This window comes from Choloepus didactylus, chromosome 13, assembly GCF_015220235.1.
Source record: "Choloepus didactylus isolate mChoDid1 chromosome 13, mChoDid1.pri, whole genome shotgun sequence".
In the NCBI taxonomy this organism is placed as follows: Eukaryota; Metazoa; Chordata; class Mammalia; order Pilosa; family Megalonychidae; genus Choloepus; species Choloepus didactylus.
This window is the reverse complement of record NC_051319.1, coordinates 52,332,787-52,351,961: the sequence shown is the minus strand read 5'-3', so window position 1 is coordinate 52,351,961 and position 19,175 is coordinate 52,332,787.

Genomic DNA, 19,175 nt, shown 5'->3' with positions numbered 1-19,175 from the left:
ATCAGGCTAAACCATGTTCAAATTCCTGACCCATAGAAACTGTGAAATAACAGACATTTCATGTTTTAAGCTGCTAAGTCAGGGCAATTTGTTATACAGTCATAGGTAACTAAAATAGGGAGGCAGACATGAGAAGGTATGAATTCTTCTTATGCTACTGGAAATGGTCACAGAGTAGGCTTGAAAATTTTTCATCATACCAAGCCTATTACACATTTTTATCCTTTTTCTTCTATCCTCTTGTACCTCTACCAACCTTTCATTCATTACAATAAGCTGTCCTGGTTCTAAGCTCCACCTATTCCTTAAAGCTTTCCAACTAAACTGATTGAATGTAATAAAGTAAGCAGACAGAGATACTGTGCTTTTACATCTAATGATATCAAAAAAGAAAACACTCCATCTGGGTAGAAATTGAGAATTAGCCATATCCAATTCCTGGACATCTGGCTTTTAAATGAAACAGAACATAGTAATGTCTGTTTCCCTCAATATTCTTTTATGGGAAATGCTATTTATTCTTCTAGTCTTTAAAGGGACAGTACCAACACAATTTTCAATATCAAGTTACTAAAGATTTGTTTCAATTTTTTTTCATGTTTCCAAGTGTTATGTATTTATTGTAGAAAATTTAGAAACTACAGAAAATCAAAAGAAGGAAAAAAACTCACCATCCAAGATAATGTTAATTTTTGATGAATATCTTTACAGATTTTACTTTAAAAAGAAAAGTAATTTCAGAATAACAATTTTCTCTTCCGATAATAAATCCTCATTTTAAAAAAATACACAGAATATTTTAATGAATGAAATTTAATAAAGACTACCAAACCATTTATTCTACTGAGATCCACATCCATGTCCTCACACAATTTTTGGTTTGGCTTATGATGTTGATAACTCAGCCCTAAAAACTAGTTTGAATAGCTCAGAGGAATATCCCACAAGGCTCAAGCAGACCCAGCAGCATGTGGAGAGTACTGGGGCTAAAGGAAAACAAGATATGTTTACACCCATTCTCCTTTCATGCTACCACTGCTGCCCTGGAATTTGTGGGTGGGGAAGTGTTTTTTTATCTTGCATCAGAATCTTTAGTTTGCTGGAATCAGCTTGAACAAGCTTGAGAGAGCTGATTGTTAAGTTTCAGGAATTTCTTGAGCTGGTTATTGAACACAGCCACTAAACACTATTAAAAATTGAATGATTGTGATGGCTGAAAGCTATGTACCCCAGAAAAATATGTACTCAAACTTAATCTATTCCTGTGGGTGTGAACCCTTGTATAGAGGACATTTTGATGAGTTTACTTCAGTTAAAGTGTAGCCCAACTGAATTGGGATGAGTCTTAATCCTTTTACTGAAGACCATATAGAGAAGCCATAGGGAGCAGCCAGAAGCTGGAAGTCAACGGAACTGAGAAGCCAAGGGAGACTGCCATGTGTATTGCCATGTGACAGAAAAGCCAAGGACCAAGGATTGTCAACAGCCAGCCCCAGAATGCCACAGTTTTCTGGGAGAAATCATCACCTTGATGACACCTTGATTTTGGACTTCTAGCCTCAAAACTGTGAGCCAATAAATTCCCAATGTTTAAGTCACCAATTGCATGGTATCTATTTTAGCAGCCAGGAAACTGAATGTTATAAACTTCATAATTAAATAAGTTATATTGAAAACAAAGTAATAAATACTCAAAACTCATCCATTTTTTATCATTTTACTACATTTTGCTACTACCTATGTTCCTGAGGTTATTACCATCCATTGTGTCTACATGGAGGAAATACTGTATAACGATGTGCTGGGGCACATCTCTTCCCAACTCTGTGTTCAGCAATTTCACATTGGTAGTTTGAAATTGGCCAGGATGGGAGTATTTACCACACAGAAATCAACAAGTGCTACAAATTTGGGCTTGATTTCTTGTTTTGTTGATTGTCTAGTGATGGAGAAAGTGTTAATACTATAGATTAATCTTAAAAATCTGTAGCTGTTACACTGTGAATAGCACAAATACTGAGGAAATATTCTTAATATTCAAAAACTCTTATCAGATTTATCCAAGTCATTCATATCATTATGAATGAGTGAAATTCCAACATATATCTTTATTTTTCCACTTTCAGCTTACTCATTGATGTCCATGAAAATAGCAACTAAGATTCCTGTTGAAACTACATTGTTGTTACTTAAAATGATAGGTTGGCTACAGATACAAGACTCAGCAAAAATCGATGAAACGTTCCCTGAGAATCAATTGGCTATATGGATTCACATTAGAGAATATTGTACATTTCAATATTATTTATATACTGTATGCTGTATTTTCTTTATATAGGTAAAATTTCAAATAAATTGCATATGTGTGTATGCCAGTTTGAACATATTGTGTCCCCCAAATGCCATTATCTTTGATGTAATCTTGTGTGGGCAGACGTTATCAGTTTTGATTAGATTTCTTTGAGTGTTTCTTTGGAGATGTGCCCCACCCAACTGTAGGTGATAACTCTGATGAGATAATTTCCATGGAGGCATGGCCCCACCCATTTAGGGTGGGCCTTGATCAGTGGAACCATATAAATGAGCTAATGAGCAGAGGCAACTCAGTGCAGCTGTGAGTGATGTTTTGAAGAGGAGCTACAGCTAAGAGGGACACTTTGAAGAAAGCACAGGAGCTGCAAATGAGAGACAGTTTGAAGATGGCCATTGAAAGCAGACTCTTGCACCAGAGAAGCTGAGAGAGGACAAATATCCCAAGTGCAACTAAGAGTGACATTTTTGAGGAACTGCAGCCTGGAGAGGAATGTCCTGGGAGAAAACCATTCTGAAACCAGAACTTTGGAGCAGTTGCCAGCCACGTGCCTTTCCAGCTAACAGAGGTTTTCCAGACACCATTGGCCATCCTCCAGTGAAGCAGCATTAGCAAACTAGAACTGTGTGTGTGTGTGTGTGTGTGTGTGTGTGTGTGTGTGTGTGTGTGTGTGTTTCAGAGAGCTGGTTGTTAAATATTTGCTAGTATAGGAGCAAATGCCTCCTTTTGCCATACTTACCATAAGGAAAAGAAGTAATAGAAAAATAAAAGTTGAGGGGAAAAAAGCAGAAAAGGGAAGAAGAATAGAAGAGAAAGAAAGGCAATAGAAAGTTCTTCCTTGTCTTGTCTTGTACAGTATCCGCCTCCTTTCCATCTTCCACCACCAGCCAGCAGCTATCTGTGAGAAAGGAGATGATTACACAACCATTTTGTAGTCCTGGAGTCACAAATATTTCGGAGATCAGCTGGCAACCCCACTGGGGAAGCTAAAGAGCCAGTTTCTACCAAAAATGACCATGCTGACTCTGGGCCAGAGATTTTTTATCCTTGTGCCAGTACCATGCTGATTTGATTACGGTGGCTTTGTAGTAAGTCTTAAGATCAGGAAGAGTGAGTCATCCTACTTTGTTCTTCTTTTTCAAGATGGCTTTGAATATTTGGAGACACTTACCCTTCCATACAAATTTGATGATTGGCTTTTCCATTTCTGCAAAGAAGGCTGTTGGATTTTGATTGGAATTGTATTGAATCTGTAGTTGCTTTGGGTAGAATTGACATCCTAACAACATTTAGACTTTCAATCCATAAACACAGAATATCCTTCCAGATATTTAGATCTTCTTTGATTAGTTTTAGCAATGTTTTATAATTTTCTGTGTACAAATCCTTTACATCCTTGGTTAGATTTATTCCTAAGTATTTGATTCTTTTAGTTGCTAATACAAATGGAATTATTTTCTTGATTTCTTCTCCCAATTGTTCATTACTATTATATAGAAGCACTATTGATTTGGGGGTGTTTATCTTGTACCCCACCACTTTGCTGATTTCATTTACTAGCTCTAGGAGCTTTGTTGTGGATTTTCCAGGATTTTCTGTATATAGGGTCATGTCATCTGCAAACAGGGAAAGTTTTGCTTCTTCCTTTCCAATTTAAAAGTCTTATTTCTTTTTGTTGCCTAATTGCTCTGCCTAAAACTTCCAGTACAATGTTGAATAACAGTGGTGACAGTGAACATTCTTGGCTTGTTCCTAGTCTTAGAGGGAAAGCTTTCAGTCTTTCACCATTATGTATGATGTTAGCTGTGGGTTTTTCATATGTGCCCTTTTTCATGTTGAGGAAGTTTCCTTCTATTCCTAATTCCTAGTTTTCTAAGTTTTTTTGTTTGTTTGTTTGTTTTGTTTGTTTTTTAATCAAGAAGGGATGCTAGATTTTGTCAATTGCCTTTTCTGCCTCAATTGAAGTGATCATGTTTTGTTTTGTTTTTCTTTCATTATGTTAATATGGTGCATTATATTAATGGATATTCTTATATTGAATCACCCTTTGTTTTGGTTTGCTAAAGCTGCCAGAATGCAAAATACCAGAAATGGATTGGCTTTTAAAATGGGGGTTTATTAGGTTACAAATTGACAGTTCTAAGGCCATAAAAATGTCCAAACTAAGGCATCAACAAGAGGATACCTTCACTGAAGAAAGGCCAATGGCATCCAGAACACCTCTGTCAGCTGGGAAGCCACATGGCTGGCATCTGCTGGTCCTTTGCTCCTGGGTTGCATTGCTTTCTCCAAAATGTCTATGGGTTTCTGTCTTAGCTTCTCTGGGACAAATTCTGGGCCTCATCTCCAAGCGTCTCTGAGCTTTCTTCAAAATGTCTGCCTTTTATCCTTTCATAGAGGATGCCAGTAAACTGATTAAGACCTACCTTGAATGGGTAGGGCCACATCTCCATGGAAATAGTCTAATCAGAAGGTCCCACCCACAATAAGACTGCAATCACAAGATTGGATTAAAAGGACATGACTTTCTGGGGCATATAATAGATTCAAACCAGCACACTCTTGTATATGGGGGATAAATCCCACTTGATCAGTGTGTATAATTCTTTCACTGTGCTGTTGGGTTTGGTTTGCTAGAATTTTGTTGAGGACTTTTGCATCTATATGCATAAGAGATATTGGATTATAATTTACTTTTCTTGTGGTATCTTTATTTGGCTTTGGTATGAGTGGGATATTGGCCTCATAGAAGAAATTATAGGGTATTTCCTTCTCTTAAATTTTTGGAAGAGTTTGAGCAGGATTGGTGTTACTTCCTGTAATGTTTGGTAAAATTCCTCTGTGGAAACTTCTGGTTCTGGGCTTTTCTATTTGGAGGTTTTTGATTACAGATTCAATCTCTTTACTAGTTGTTGGCTTGTTGAGATCTTCTATTTCTTTTTTGTTCTTGTTACAAATTATATTTTTGTACATTGCATGTTCACAACCATATTACTTTTTATGCATTTACATTTTAGCACATGTAAGAAGTAAGAAGTGAGTTACATATCAAAAAAATACAATAGAATACAATAGTACTGGCATTTATAATTACCCATATGGTTATCCTTACTAGAGGTCTTTATTTTTTTATGCTGCTTTGAACCACTGTCTAGTGTCCTTTCAGTCTGAAGAATTCCCTTGAGTATTGTTTGTAAGGCAGATCTATTGGTAATGAGCAACCTTGGCTTTTGTTTATCTGGGAGCATCTTAACCTCACCCTCATTCCTGAAAGACAGTCTTACTGAATATAAAATTCTTGGTTGGCAATTGTTTACTCTCAGAACTTTAAGTATTTCAATCTACTGCCTTCTTGCCTCCATGGTTTTTGATGAGAAACTGGAACTTAATCTAATTGGTACTCCCTTGTATATAACATGCTGCTTTTCTCTTGTAGCTTTCAGAACATTCTCCTTGTCCTTTGTATGCGACAGTTTGGCCAGTAAATGGCGGGGTGTATTTCTCTTCAAGTTTATCCTGTTTGGTGTTCTCTGGGCTTCTTGGATATGCATATTCACATCTTTTGATAAGTTTGGTAAGTTTTCTGTCATTATTTTTTCATATGTTCCTTCTACTCCTTTCTCTCTTTCTTCTCCTTCTGGGGCTCCCATAATGTGTATGTTGGTATGCTCAATGGTGTCCCACAGGCATCTTAGGCTATTTTCACTTTTTTAATGTTCTTTTTTCTTTCTGCTCCTCGGCCTGACTCATTTCAATTGTCCTGTCTTCTAGTTCACTGATTCTTTCTTCTGCCAGCTCCAATCTGCTCTTGAAACCTTCCTGGGAATTTTTCATTTCAGTTATTGTGGTCATCAACTCCAGTAGTTCTGTTTGGTCCTTTTAAAAATTTTTCTTTATTGAGATTGTCATATTGTCATTCATTGTTTCCCTGATATCTTTTAGTTCTTTCTGTGTATTTTCCTTCATCTCTTTGAGCATCTTAAAGATCATTTTTTGAAAGTTTTTGTCTTATTCATTCATGTTTTCTAGATTTTTATCCTTTTGCTTTGGACAGGCCATCAATTCCTGTCCCTTCATTTGCCTTGTAATTATTTGTTTCATACTGTGTGTTTTAATATTTTGAAATACTAATTCTAGAGTTTATTCCCTGAGATGTCTGTTTCTTGAGTTTGCATTCAGCTAGTGAAATGACAGGTTTTCTTGAGTGTTGAAGCTAACAAAACAAAGCAAACCTAAGAAAAACATCTTTCACGTTCTTTGCAAATTGGCTTTGCTTGGCTGGTGCTCCTATCAAGAAGGTCAGCTCAAGCTGAATGCAAAGTCAGGGTTCTCCCTGCCTTTCCTGGGCCTGTATCTTTTCCAGGGCTTGTGTAGTGGCCTTAGGAGTTCTCTTGTTTATAGGAATGTGAATGCCTCCTTACACTCCCCAGGAAACAGACCTTCTCCCTTCTCCCTCTCCTGGGTGTTCCTCTGAGTGATTTAAAGCCTTTGCTCCAGCCCATTTGACTCAGTTATTTCTTACTCTGCTTTTACTGTCTCTAGCTGCTTGTGCCTGGAAGTCAAACTCTGGGAAAGGGAGCACACCAGAAAGGAGTTTCCCAGCCTGAACAAGGTCACAGACCCACAGAGGGACCATCAATTGGCTCCAAATTGCCCTGGGGACAGGATGAGGGAGGGACCAGGCAGGGCTCCAGGAGCTTCCTCTTTGGCTCCCCAAGGCTTCACTTTCTTGACTCAGCACAAGTCCAGCAAATGCAGCATTTCAATTGTCCTCTGCAGCTCTGAGGAAGTGTACCATCTTTCAGTCTTTTCTGCTTTTGTCTGGGGCAGGTTGGGACAATGGTTGCCCTCCAAGCCCAGCCCCCAGTGATCTGAAGTAGCTAATCAAAAGCAGTGATCAGCATCCAGACTGTATAACCCCAGATCTTGGGGAAATGGGTCTTTGTGTCCCACTCAGGCACCAGCAAGCTGCACCAATACATTACTGTTGTTGCAAAGTTGGGGGATAGGCAAAGGCTGCCAACACATGAAGAGTGCAAATCACTGACATTTACCAGAATTTACCAGTCTCTTCTTTCCAATCTTCCCTGGGTACTGCACGGTGTTCTAGTGGACTCTGGAGTTTCACAGTAGTTGATTCAGACAGTTCCTGGCTATTTAATAGTTCTTCTGGTGGAGGGACTGATTTCTAGAGTTTCCTCCTCTGCCATCTCCCTACCATTTTTATGACTTTTGACAAATACATGTAGTCAAGTAACCACCACTACAATAAAGATCCACACTTCCATCACCCCAAAAGTTCTCTTGTGTCTCTTGAGGATAACCCGTTTCCCCACCCTAGCTGTTGGCAACCACTGATCTATTTTCTGTCCCTATAATTCTGTTTTGTTTTGTTTTGTTTTTTTCCCCAGAACATATATAAATGGGCTCTTACAGGATGTAGCCTTTTGAGTCTGGCTTTTTCAACTTAGCATAATGTATTTGAGGTTCCCCAGGTTGTTGCATGTATCACTAGTTCATTTCCTTTTATCACACTATTTTGATGTACCACAGATTGTTATCCATTTACCAGTTGGAGGACATTAGGGTTGTTTTCAGTTTGGAGTGATTGTTACCAAGTCAACTAGAAACATTAATGTAGAGGTATTGTGTGGCCATATTTTCTCATTTCTCTTGAGTAAATACCCAGAATGAGATTTTGGGTCTTATGGTAAATATGTTTAAATTGATAAAAAACAACGAAACTGTTTTCCAAAATGTCTGTACTATTTTGCATTCCACCAGCAACGAATGTTTCACTTTCCAGTTACTCTGTATTCTCTCTAGCAATTGCTATTGTCAGTTCTTTGTAATTTTAGCCATTATGATAATATACAGTGATATATCATTGTGGTTTTAATTTGCATTAAATGATGCTGGGCATCTTTTCCTGCATTTACTTGCCATCCATATATCTTCTTTTTTGAAAAGTCTGTTCAAATTTTTACCCATTTAAAAAATGTTTTGGTTTTAATACCAAGTTGAGAGAATTCTTTATAAATGTACAAGTTTACAAGTCCTTGATCATATACACATTTTGCAAATGTTTTCTCCCACTTTATGGCTTGTATTTTCGTTTTGTTAACAACTTTTGAAGAGCAGAAGTTTTAAATTTTGATGAAGTCCAATTTATCAAATTTTCCCCCCTTGTGAATCATGTTTTTGGTTTTGTATTTAAGAACTCTTTGCCTGATCCAAGGTCACAAAATATTTCTTTTTGTTTTCTCCTAGAGGTTTTATAGTTATAGGTTGTGCATTTAGGTCCATCATCTATTTTTGCATTAATTTACCTATGGCACAAGATAAGGGCTCAGGATCTATTTTTTTGTTTTTGACATGGATGTCCAATTGTTCCAGCACTATTGTTGAAAAGACTGTTCTTTCTCCATTGAATTGCCTTTGCACCTTTGTTGAAAACCAATTGGAGATATATAACCAATTGGAGATATATGTATTGTATTAGAGTTTTAAAATGAGATCTTTTACCCCAGAGACTACAGTTACTCTTCTCTTTTAACCCTGAGAATCCCAGGGTGCAATAAATGCTTGAAGCAGGAAGCTTGGAAGAATGCTCAGGTCTAAGCTTGTTCTACCTTGAACTGGAGGAGAAAAGTTTTTGGGTAATTACTAGCTATCTTGCTCATGCACTTGAATACAAGGCAATCCTAAATTTAAGGAGATCCCTCATATTTTTTTCATTAAAATGACTTTTTTTTTAAGTTTTTGACCAATGTGAATATAATATACACTTCTAAGGATATAGACAAGATAACAAAATGCCTTCTTTTTTACTTTGTTAGGATTAAGAATTTATTAAAATCCCATTATTATATAAAATGATATATACATTTGCTAAAACTAGAGCCACTGCTTAAGTTGTTTAATCCAGTTTTTTTTTTCAGAGAACATCAGCTTTATTTCCAGCTGTGTTACTTGAAAAACAACACATGTAAAACCTATGCATGAAGCTATCTTCAGCCATTTTATCAGAAGCCACAAATACCTATTGGCATAATGTCAGAGTAGTTAGAACTTTCATTCATTCTGAATCCATATATTTATGACTTCTATCTCATAATTATTTACAGTGGTATTTTTCACAAGCCTTTTCCAGTCTCCTGATCAAGGAGGTTGGGGGAGAAAAGGGAAGAAAGTGAGGTCCTCAAAGCCCTAAGACCCAAAGAGCAGGGGATTGTGCAAAGGGGGTATTGAGGGACAGGAATTGATAAATAGGGTTACGGTTCAAACAGCTCCCAAGAATGCCTTCGTGGGGCAGGAGAGTGGGTCCTGTAGCATGATTGGTAACAGGGTGACAAGGATGGTCTAGGGGCCTGGACCAGGCTCCCCGAATTCTCTCCTTCTTACTGGATTCAGAATGCAGGTCTCACCAAACAATGTCTCCCACCAACAGAATGGGTCAAGGAGCTTGTTTTCATTGCTCATCTGTACATCTCAGGTTTTGTTCCTGACTTTAGAATAGCCATATGAGATGCAGAGCAGTACATGTGTGCCTTCTGCTTATGTCCCCAGGAAGGCTTCTTAGTTCCTCTCTTCATTCTTCTGAAGAGGGTCTCATTCCTGACAACCAGCAAGTCTTTTCTGTGGTTTTAATTTCACTCTGCCTTCTGAGGTCCTTCTCACTTCCCTTTGCAAAATCTCCCTTTGCAATAAAGCTGAACCAACATGGGTTCCCTCAGTCTCTTCTGCTCAGATCCTTGCCCTGTTCCATCTTCCCTGTGTCTTGTATGAGGTGTTTTGTGTGTGTGTGTGTGTGTGTGTGTGTGTGTGTGTGTGTGTGTGTGTGTTGAGGAGATGAGGAGCAGTTATATATGTTTGCATTTGGCCATCTGTGTCAGTCAAGGTCTGCTCAGGAGCTAGATTAGGAATGATATAAGTCATATGCAATTTGAACAGGGAAAGTTAAAATAAAGAATCATTACCCATAATGAGGAATTGGAGTAACAAGGGTTTGGCTTGTTAAAAATAACTCTAAATTACTATATACTATATATTTATAGCTGAAGAATATAGTAAAAGGTTTGCTGCTCGTAGGGTCAAGATAGAGGCCCAAGAAAGACACCCCTTCACCCAGGGCTGAGATCCAGATTCAGATCTCCTTGGAGAGGGTGAAGCCATGGCTATGGACAGTAGAGAAATTTGCTGAGGTGCTGTGCTGGTGGGACTCCCTGGGAATCCATCCCTCTGGGTGACCAGGAGAAGCTGCCCATGGGGAGAGGCTGAACCTTGGGACATGCTGCAAAACTGTCCACAGGGAGGCTGGGGGAAGCCATTCATGGGAAGGTGCATCTCTGTGGCACTCCGTTGCAAAGCTGCTCCTGGGGAGATGCCAGGTGATGCTGGCTGCTAGGCACTGCTATCTATTCTGCACCACAGGAGCCTAGAGCTACCAAAATCACACACTACCAGAGCTGGGTGCTGTATAAGCCACATGTGCTGCAGGAGGCTGAAAAAAGGAGCACACCAGAACCAGAAAGTGAAGTCCCTTCTTCCTCTACTGCTCCTCTAGTGCTGATTACTGACAAACTTAACATCACCCTAGCTGGCGGAGGAGAAATATTTACAGAGTCCACATCCAATATTGGAGAGCAGGTACTGAAGGATGGATGCAGAGCTGAGAGGCAATAAATTGTTAACTGGCCCAGCATCTCATACCTGCACAGTTCAGGCTTCCTTTTCTTCATTCTTATCTGAAGTCAATCTGTTAGGAGACGGGTTGTTTTTTCCTTTCATTGCTCCAGGTTCCCATTGTGGGCTGGCTACACACTGGGGGAGAACCCTGTCACAGGCCAAAAGGGAACTGTGATGTAGTGTTGGAGACAGCAAAGAAAGTTCTCCTGCCAAAACAGGAAAAAAAGCAGCAGCTTCTCTGGATGCTGCCCAAGTTCTGGGTGAAGGTTGGATGCTGGTGTGGGTTCTCATGGCTCTTGTATCCAGACAGAGATAGGGGGCAACCCTCTAGTTCTTCTTTGTATGTCATGTACACAGTCAGTTGAGGTCCATTCAGGCCATATGCAGCAGCCCCTGCCTACCCTTGCAGTAAGAAGCTCTCTCAGTCATATCCAGTGATGCCAAATACCCCAAACATGACAGTGTAGTCCTGGGATAGGCCATTAGTCCCATCATCAACCATCTGCATAACATCACCCAGTGCTGGTGGGGGTGGGGCAGTGGAGGAAGTGGGAGGAAGCCTCAGGTATCCTCTACCTCTAGCTATGGAGACCAAACTTATGAGGTTTCTACAGAGCTCCAAAGGGACTAAAGCTGACTGCCTCCAGGACTCTGCCTCCAGGATGCTGCCCCCAGAACACTGCTCCCAGGAAGCAGCCTCTGTGACACAGAAGGCCTTCCAGACCAAGCCCAGTAGTCCTCCACACTAGCCAGCTTATTCATTGTTGAGGGAAAGTTGTGGGTGTCTTCCTGGCCTCAAAGTCCCTTGCCAGTTCTCCCTATACTTTTCCCGCTTCACCAGGGCCCGAAGCACCCTGGCTTAGTTCCTAGATCAGGGCTTTCTACTCCAGAGGCACCTCCCACTTGCTTGGGAACAATGGGTCAGAGGTTTTGAAATTATCAGTGATCAAAGAGGTTTGTGTTGCTGCCCTTTTGCACATTGATAAGAAGCTGAGGCTGGCTGGAATTATGAACTGTGTGAGTCACCCGGATGCAGGCAAGAAATGAGAGAATGTGAAGCTTCAAAGCAATCCATAAGTGCAACTAAAAATACAGGATTTTACTAGAATTCAAATTTTAGCTATTATTATTACTAAGAATAAGAATAGTATTTTAAAATAAGGTACCTGCCTGCACTTAGATCTCTGTTTTCTTTATGAGATTGTGCTAAAACCTATACACTACTTACATTTGAATGAGTAGTTATAAAATTATATGGTTTTGAAATAAAGAGTACATTGTGCTAAGAGAATATATCTGTTAAATATCTCCAAGTACAGGAAAGAGATAAGAGTCAAGGAAAGGGGCCTGGAAAGAGAGGAAGTGGAAAGCAAGAGACTCTGGTTGAGAGTATGCTGCTTGCTGGTCCCTCACCACCAGTCCTACCCTCATCGCAACTTCAAACACCCTTCTCTTTTCTTCGTAGGAGACAGAGCCTCTGGATGTGTTTGGATACCCTAGAGTAGAGGGGCCTTTGACCTCTTATCTGGAGCCCAGGAAGAAAACCACCAATCAGAATGCTCCTGCCAATACTGAGTGACTGCACTCAGGTAAAAATGGTGGCATGGCCAGTTAAGCAGAGAAGGCTGCAGACAGCATTCGGGGCCTGACATGGAAGAGGGATTCCTAGGCAGTTCTATAGGCCCCAGCAGTGGATATGACAGGGGTCGTCTCGCCTTGGGCCAAGATGACCCTATCGCCCAGGCTCCAGGGTGGGCAGGCCAAAGAATCAAGATGAGGCTGAGTCTCCAAGCTTCTCTAGTGCCAGCAGGGGCTGAATGGGGTGGATGGGAACGGGGGTTGGTGTGGGTGGGCCTTTATCATATTGAGACATCAGGCTACAAGTTATTCCCAGCTGCAAAACCTTCAGTTACAGCAGGGCCAAAGGCATCTGGGGCACAACACATGAACCACTCACCCCCCCTGTTGTTCTTCCCCTGCAGCCAGACACATCCTGAGGCAGAAGAGAAGAGGAAATTCCTTGAACTCTGATATGAATTTGCGCTCCAAGGGAACTGAGATTAAATCTTTAAGACTGAATATTTACTCCAAGAGACTAATTTCAAAGTTGCAATGACACAGTTACCTTGAGAGCAACAGGATTAAGAGTTTTTCCCCATCATTGAAAGTGGAGTCTTTAGAATTAAAAATTGAATTCTTTTATAGAGAAGTAAACTAAAATATGCTTCTTCCTCTTTGAGTTGTGGATTGTGAATTTTAAGCTCACTATACTCTTATGTTCTCCCTGTGATATCTTAAATCATTTACCTGGTATGAACAGTAAGGTGACACATGCAGGTGTGAGCTCAGTAATACAGTATGGGCAGTGTCTATAGGTTCTGTAGTCTACACTTTGAGCCCTTGGGTGGATTTCACCAGTATCTATCTGCATCAGAGGCCTCAGAACTTTTCAACTTGTCCCAGCTGATAATAGCCTAATGATGACACAGCTTCTTCAGAGGCTAGGACACATACATCCTATTAATTATTTTTACAAGACCAAAAAAAATAACATTTATTGAGTGCTTATGGTATGTTAAGTGCCAGCCTGTAAATAATATGTTGGAAGATAGGAGCTTACTTCAAGGAGCAGCTTGCTGAAGGAAAAAAGGAGATAAAAAAATTGGACTCACAAATGCATCTTAATGAAAGCATTTGCTAAATAATAAGGCATCCTTATAAAGCATTTGCAAATCTCTCAAATAATAGACTCTTCTTCCCATTCCTTTGATGACTGAGAAGACATAGTGACAAAGGGCAGCAAACAGGCATTGTGCAAAATCAGAGGCAGGATAAGGCAAAGAGAAAAATTGGTGGAGTTGAAGCAGAAATGAGATAACTGTAATGATGGAAGAAAAATTTTGTCCAGACATTCCTAGAAAATGTGTTGTCTAAAATGTCTCAATCCAGTTTCTTCTTTTCCCATTAGTCAAATCTTACATTATTGCCAATGAGAAATCTCTGTCCTTGATCCAAGTCCTTTATTATTTGACCTGCGGGAAAGTCCAACGGGGTTAAAGCACTGTGAGGTGTGGGAGAATGTGGTCTACTGTTGATAAAAGGTAGCATTAATGTACTCTACTACTGCAGAAGGAGTGGGAGCTGGGAACTGGTAGCTGAGGGAACCAAAAGGCCTGGAAGTGATGGGAAAGAAAAGCGTTACTCCCTTTCACCCTAGTGGCAAGAATAAAAGGCTTTAAGAAAATTATTATTATTTAACAGGGCTCAGTCTTTCTGGTAATATTTTTCCCCCACCGCACCCCACACACACAACATCGTTACTGGTCTAGTATTCTGAGGAGGAAAAGTGGTCACATATATTCTTAAAAAATGCTTTACGCTGGACATGTGATGGACAGTCACTTAAAAATACAATAGCCTCATATATTAATTTCTATGTCATTTTATTTCCCAAGTAATAGGCATTTTCAAAAAGAATTTGCTTTGGCCTTATCCTTTAAAATGCACCTGCAGTTAAACAATACATGAATACAAAGGTGACTATGTAATCATTTAAAATGGATTCTATTTATTCAGTGTTATACTTCCTTCAAATGCTTACTGTAGTTTGATATTTATGTTTCAGCCCCCTTATTGATCCATGCTGTCTTGGTAAAACATTGTAGCATAGCTTTAAATTAATTTCCCCAGCAACTAGTATCATAAACACCAGATTATGGCTTTGTTACAAAATGTAGCAGATGGAACAAAAAGCTGAGGAAAAACAAAGCTCCCTTCAAAACACAGTATTTTTAAAACAGTTATTAAAATCGATAGTGAAGGGAATACAGAGTAGTAGCTTCAAAATAACTCACATAATATTTACCTAAATTCTTATTTACTTCTAAGAAATGTGCTTAGGGCCAAAATCTTATTTCACAAATTAGCTCATGGGAGTTAAACAAGAAATGAAGGAGAACCTTTTGGCAGAATCTCACTATCAGGAACTGCTCAGGTGTATTATTTCTAGATACAATTCCCATTTTAGACCTGTTTTCCAGGAGTTAAACAAAGTAGGTGCTGAACCTGTCTTCACTGAGGGAGCAATACGACCCCTGTGTATTTAATCTGTTTGTGGCTGAGGTTGGAGAAATGCCACACCCACCGTTTACTCCTGCTGGCAGGAGGCAGAAAGGACCCGGTAAGTCAGCAAAAGGGCAAGGGCGACCTTAGAATCATCAAATCCTGATGCTAGGAGTTTAGGGAGAGAACATGGAGTTGTTTTTGTTGTTGTTTTGTTTGTTTTCCCCTGTCATTCTGAAACAAAGAAGACAGAACCCAGATTTTGGATGGACTATTTTTGTGGACTGAAAATAGAGTGGAGGGCAGCAGTCAAGACAGTATCATGAGCAGCATTAATCTCTCAATTCTGCCTCTAGCTCCCCGGTGGAAAGCTTTTTCTTTGGATTTAGGGAACCAAAGACTTCTGGTCCTTAAGGTCCCAGGAAACTATTTTTGTGCAAACCCACAGCGCTAGTCATCCAGAGCAGCATTTGACTAAAGTCACCAGAATTTCAGCTATGTCAGTGATTCTGAGAATTGAGGCAAATTGTCTAAATAATTCTGTTAAGTTTGTACTTTTGTTCAAGCACACAGATGGCTGATGCAAAAATGGTCTTTTTGGTTTGCTGAGAGATAAAGTTATTTACATCACTTGGTATGTATAGATGAGAATTAAAATAAGATATTTCTGGGGAAAGTATATTAGCGGGGATGAAGTTTTTAGAAGACATTTACCCATAGATGTTACTGAGAGCAGAGATCAATGTCTAAAAGTCAGATTCTGAATATATTTTCAATTATAATTGCAAAATTATAGAGTGAAGTGTGAAGCGTGCTTAACCTCAGCGGTAATAGTCATAATAGTGACCGGCTCCATTGAGTTGTTAGGAGACAACGTTCTGGGCAAAAGGGGGCTCTTTGAGCCAACCCGTGCCCCTAACTTATCCTGAATCCCAGAATATCTTTATTGTGGCCGAAATTAATGTTGAACTAAAGTATATTCTAATCTATATCAAAAGATTTTAGAATTCTTGGGCCCACAGTTCCTATGCAAATACAAATTATGCACATTTCCATCTTGTCATTCCATTAAGTACTAGAGTGATATGAGCTTTGCACTGGAGAGCCGGAGAGCTAAAAAAGCTGCAAATAGTTGGCAAGGAAAAGAAAGGCCTGCCCCAAAGAAAGTCCTGCTTCGGCCTCCACTGAGAACAAATTCTTTGGTGGAGCATATCAACTGCAATGGAAAACAAAAGGAAAGAGTATCAGTGAGTCTAGAACCCACACTGCTCCAATGTGAAAGTGCATTGGTATTTGTTGAAAGTCCATTGTGAAACTGGTTCTTGTCAAGTTCTCTTGGTGAAGAGAAAAACAGTGTTTCTTTTTCATTAGGAAAAAAAAATGTTCACAATATATATGATACTTTAACAATGGGATTATCTTGTGTAAAATAGACTAGTTTTTTTTTTTTAAGTGTAGCATTATTTTAAATTGATTTACATAGCTATAAAATGAGCTTCTTCATTTGTACATTCAATGACTCTAACTGATTTTCTCAAAATATATCACATAGTCAAACATTCCTATCTGGCTAAGAATAGGAACAAGCTGTTAGTAAGAGAGAGTGATGGGTGAGAACTAGAGCTGCCAAGACTGAATGATTAAAATGATCTCGAGTTGAAAAAAGAAGAGCTTTCCCCACACCCCCTTATGTTACAACAACTTACAACAGCAGAACAAGTGCTTCTGTGATTTACAACAAATATGGCAGAATTCCTTAGGCTTGGAGACTTAAAAATAATCCCCCTCCCCATACTGAGGCCATAGAGGGGTGGATGCAGCTCTCTTCCCTTGTGGCTTTTTCAAAAGCAGAAAATTGTGTATGTGTGTTTTTAAATGTTATGCTTTTCTTATTTCCAGTAAAATAAAATGAAAGCTTATTATAAAGAGAATGTTGCCTAGCTATTCCCTATCTCCAGTGAAGATGGAGAGAAATGAATGGGGATCAACTTCCTCAGAAGAGATTTAGCATGGATGTAAGAAGAATTTCCTGCATCCAGAGTTAGGAGGTACAGAGCAGATCCTTGAAGAATGTCCCTTTTCTGTGGCTGAAGAACATGCAGATGATGATAAGGCATACATATGGGGGAGGGGGAACAGTAAGTGTAGTCATGGAATCAGGAATGCAAAATATTAGTTATGGAGTAACAGGCTGCTCAGTTGCTAAGGAATCCTAAAAATAGGGTATGAGCAACCAGCTGAGAGGGGTAGAGGAGGAGTGGAGGGTTCTATGGATTTCACCAGGCAGCCCAGAGCTGCTATCTGCCGCCGCAGAAACTGAGCAACTAACATGAGTATCCAAACCTGGATCCCAGCTGTCTTGCAGAGATACTCTTGCAAATGGCCTAGCTTTCTTCCAGTGCGTCCTAGCCCCAATATCCAGAGCCCTCAGACTCATAGTAAGGGCTTGAGGCTCAGGTTCCTGAGGCATAGAACCATTCCTCCAGGGGAGTCAGACGGCCCACTTGGAACTCCCCACTCCCAACCCCCATCTACTTTTTTGACTAATTGCCCAGCTTGGAAAAGATTTAGTTACCACTCCCAGTCATTTGCAGTATGCAAATGAGTCAAACTCATCTGACTATTAGGGACTGACAGGAGGACATTCAGTGGTAAGGAAAGAGTGGATGTTTTCATTTTTGGAGAAAAGTAGTATTTGTTTTCATCCTGGACAAGTTGACCACTAGAGATCTTTCTGATCTGATGATTCCCTAAAAATATTATAAGCGAATTTCATTATATAGCAAATAAATGAAGAAACTTTTTAGACAATAATGTGTAGGAAATGTTGCTTGCACATTTGCCACATCCTCCAACTGATTGCCTGTCCATGCTGTGGAACTTGTTTTCTCGTAACAGAGATTCCATTAGTGACTGTGGCTTTCATCTGTTATTTCCTGCTTGGTGGGGTTTAAAATAGCTTCTATTTTTATAACAAGGGGCTTTGTCCTCCAGTTAATTTTTCTTTAAATTGATGGTGGAAATATTTGGTTGCTGTGTGGACACTGGGCAAATGGCAGGAAAATGGAGAGAGGAGAGGGGAGATGGCAGATGCCCTCAGATGAGAAAGAGAACCCTGGGTCTCCTCCTCCCAGCAGGTGATACTGTACGACACAGCTGGCTGGATTCATGTTCTCTGAGTCCCTTTGATGGCTTTGTCCATTCTTTTAAAAAGGTGGCTCCAAGGAAGAAAGCTCTGGGTTGCATTTTCAAAGATTCCTTACCTCACTATGGTTAGCAATATTATTAGTTCATAGGCTTATCTTATTTAGAGGCTTATAAATGACATTTGTTTTGTGGGATTCCATAAAGGGCATCCCAACCCAAAGAAAATAATCCATAAACTTTCATTCAGAATCACTGCTTTCAGTTGAGTCATTGTCTTTTTCTGTAGGACTCTAAATAAAATAACCAAAAACAAAAGCCAATGAAGAACTAGTAATCATTATCAGACATTATTGCCTTATAACATGATAACTAGCTGATAGAGTATAGGAGTCAAAACAGTTTTTTTCATTTTTAAGATTAAATATAATTTAGATACTATAAAGTTCACATCTTTTAGTGTGAAGTTCTGTAAGTGTTGATAATACATACGGTCATGTAGCCACCACCACAATGAAGACATAGAACAGATCCATCACACCAAAAAATTTTTCTGTATTCCTTTGTAGTCAACCCCTTCCCTAGTTCCTAGTAACCACTGATCTGCTTTCTATCATTTAGCTTTGCCTTTTGCATAATGTCATATAAATGGACTCATACATCATGCATAATGTAGTCTTTTGAATCTGGCCTTTTTCACTTAGCATGCTGCGTTTGAGATTCATCCATGGTGTTTCATGTTTCAGTAGTTTGTCCTTTTTTATCGCTGAGTAGTATTCCATTGTATGTATGTGCTGGAGTTTGTTTATCCTATACCTCAGTTGAGGGACATTTGGATTGTTTCTAGCAAATTTTAGCAATTATAAACAAAGCCATTATAAGCCAGAATTGGTACGCTTTTGATTTTTTAATTTAATTTTTAAAAATAATGAATATATTCTCATGGTTTAAAAACTTAAAAATTATAAAG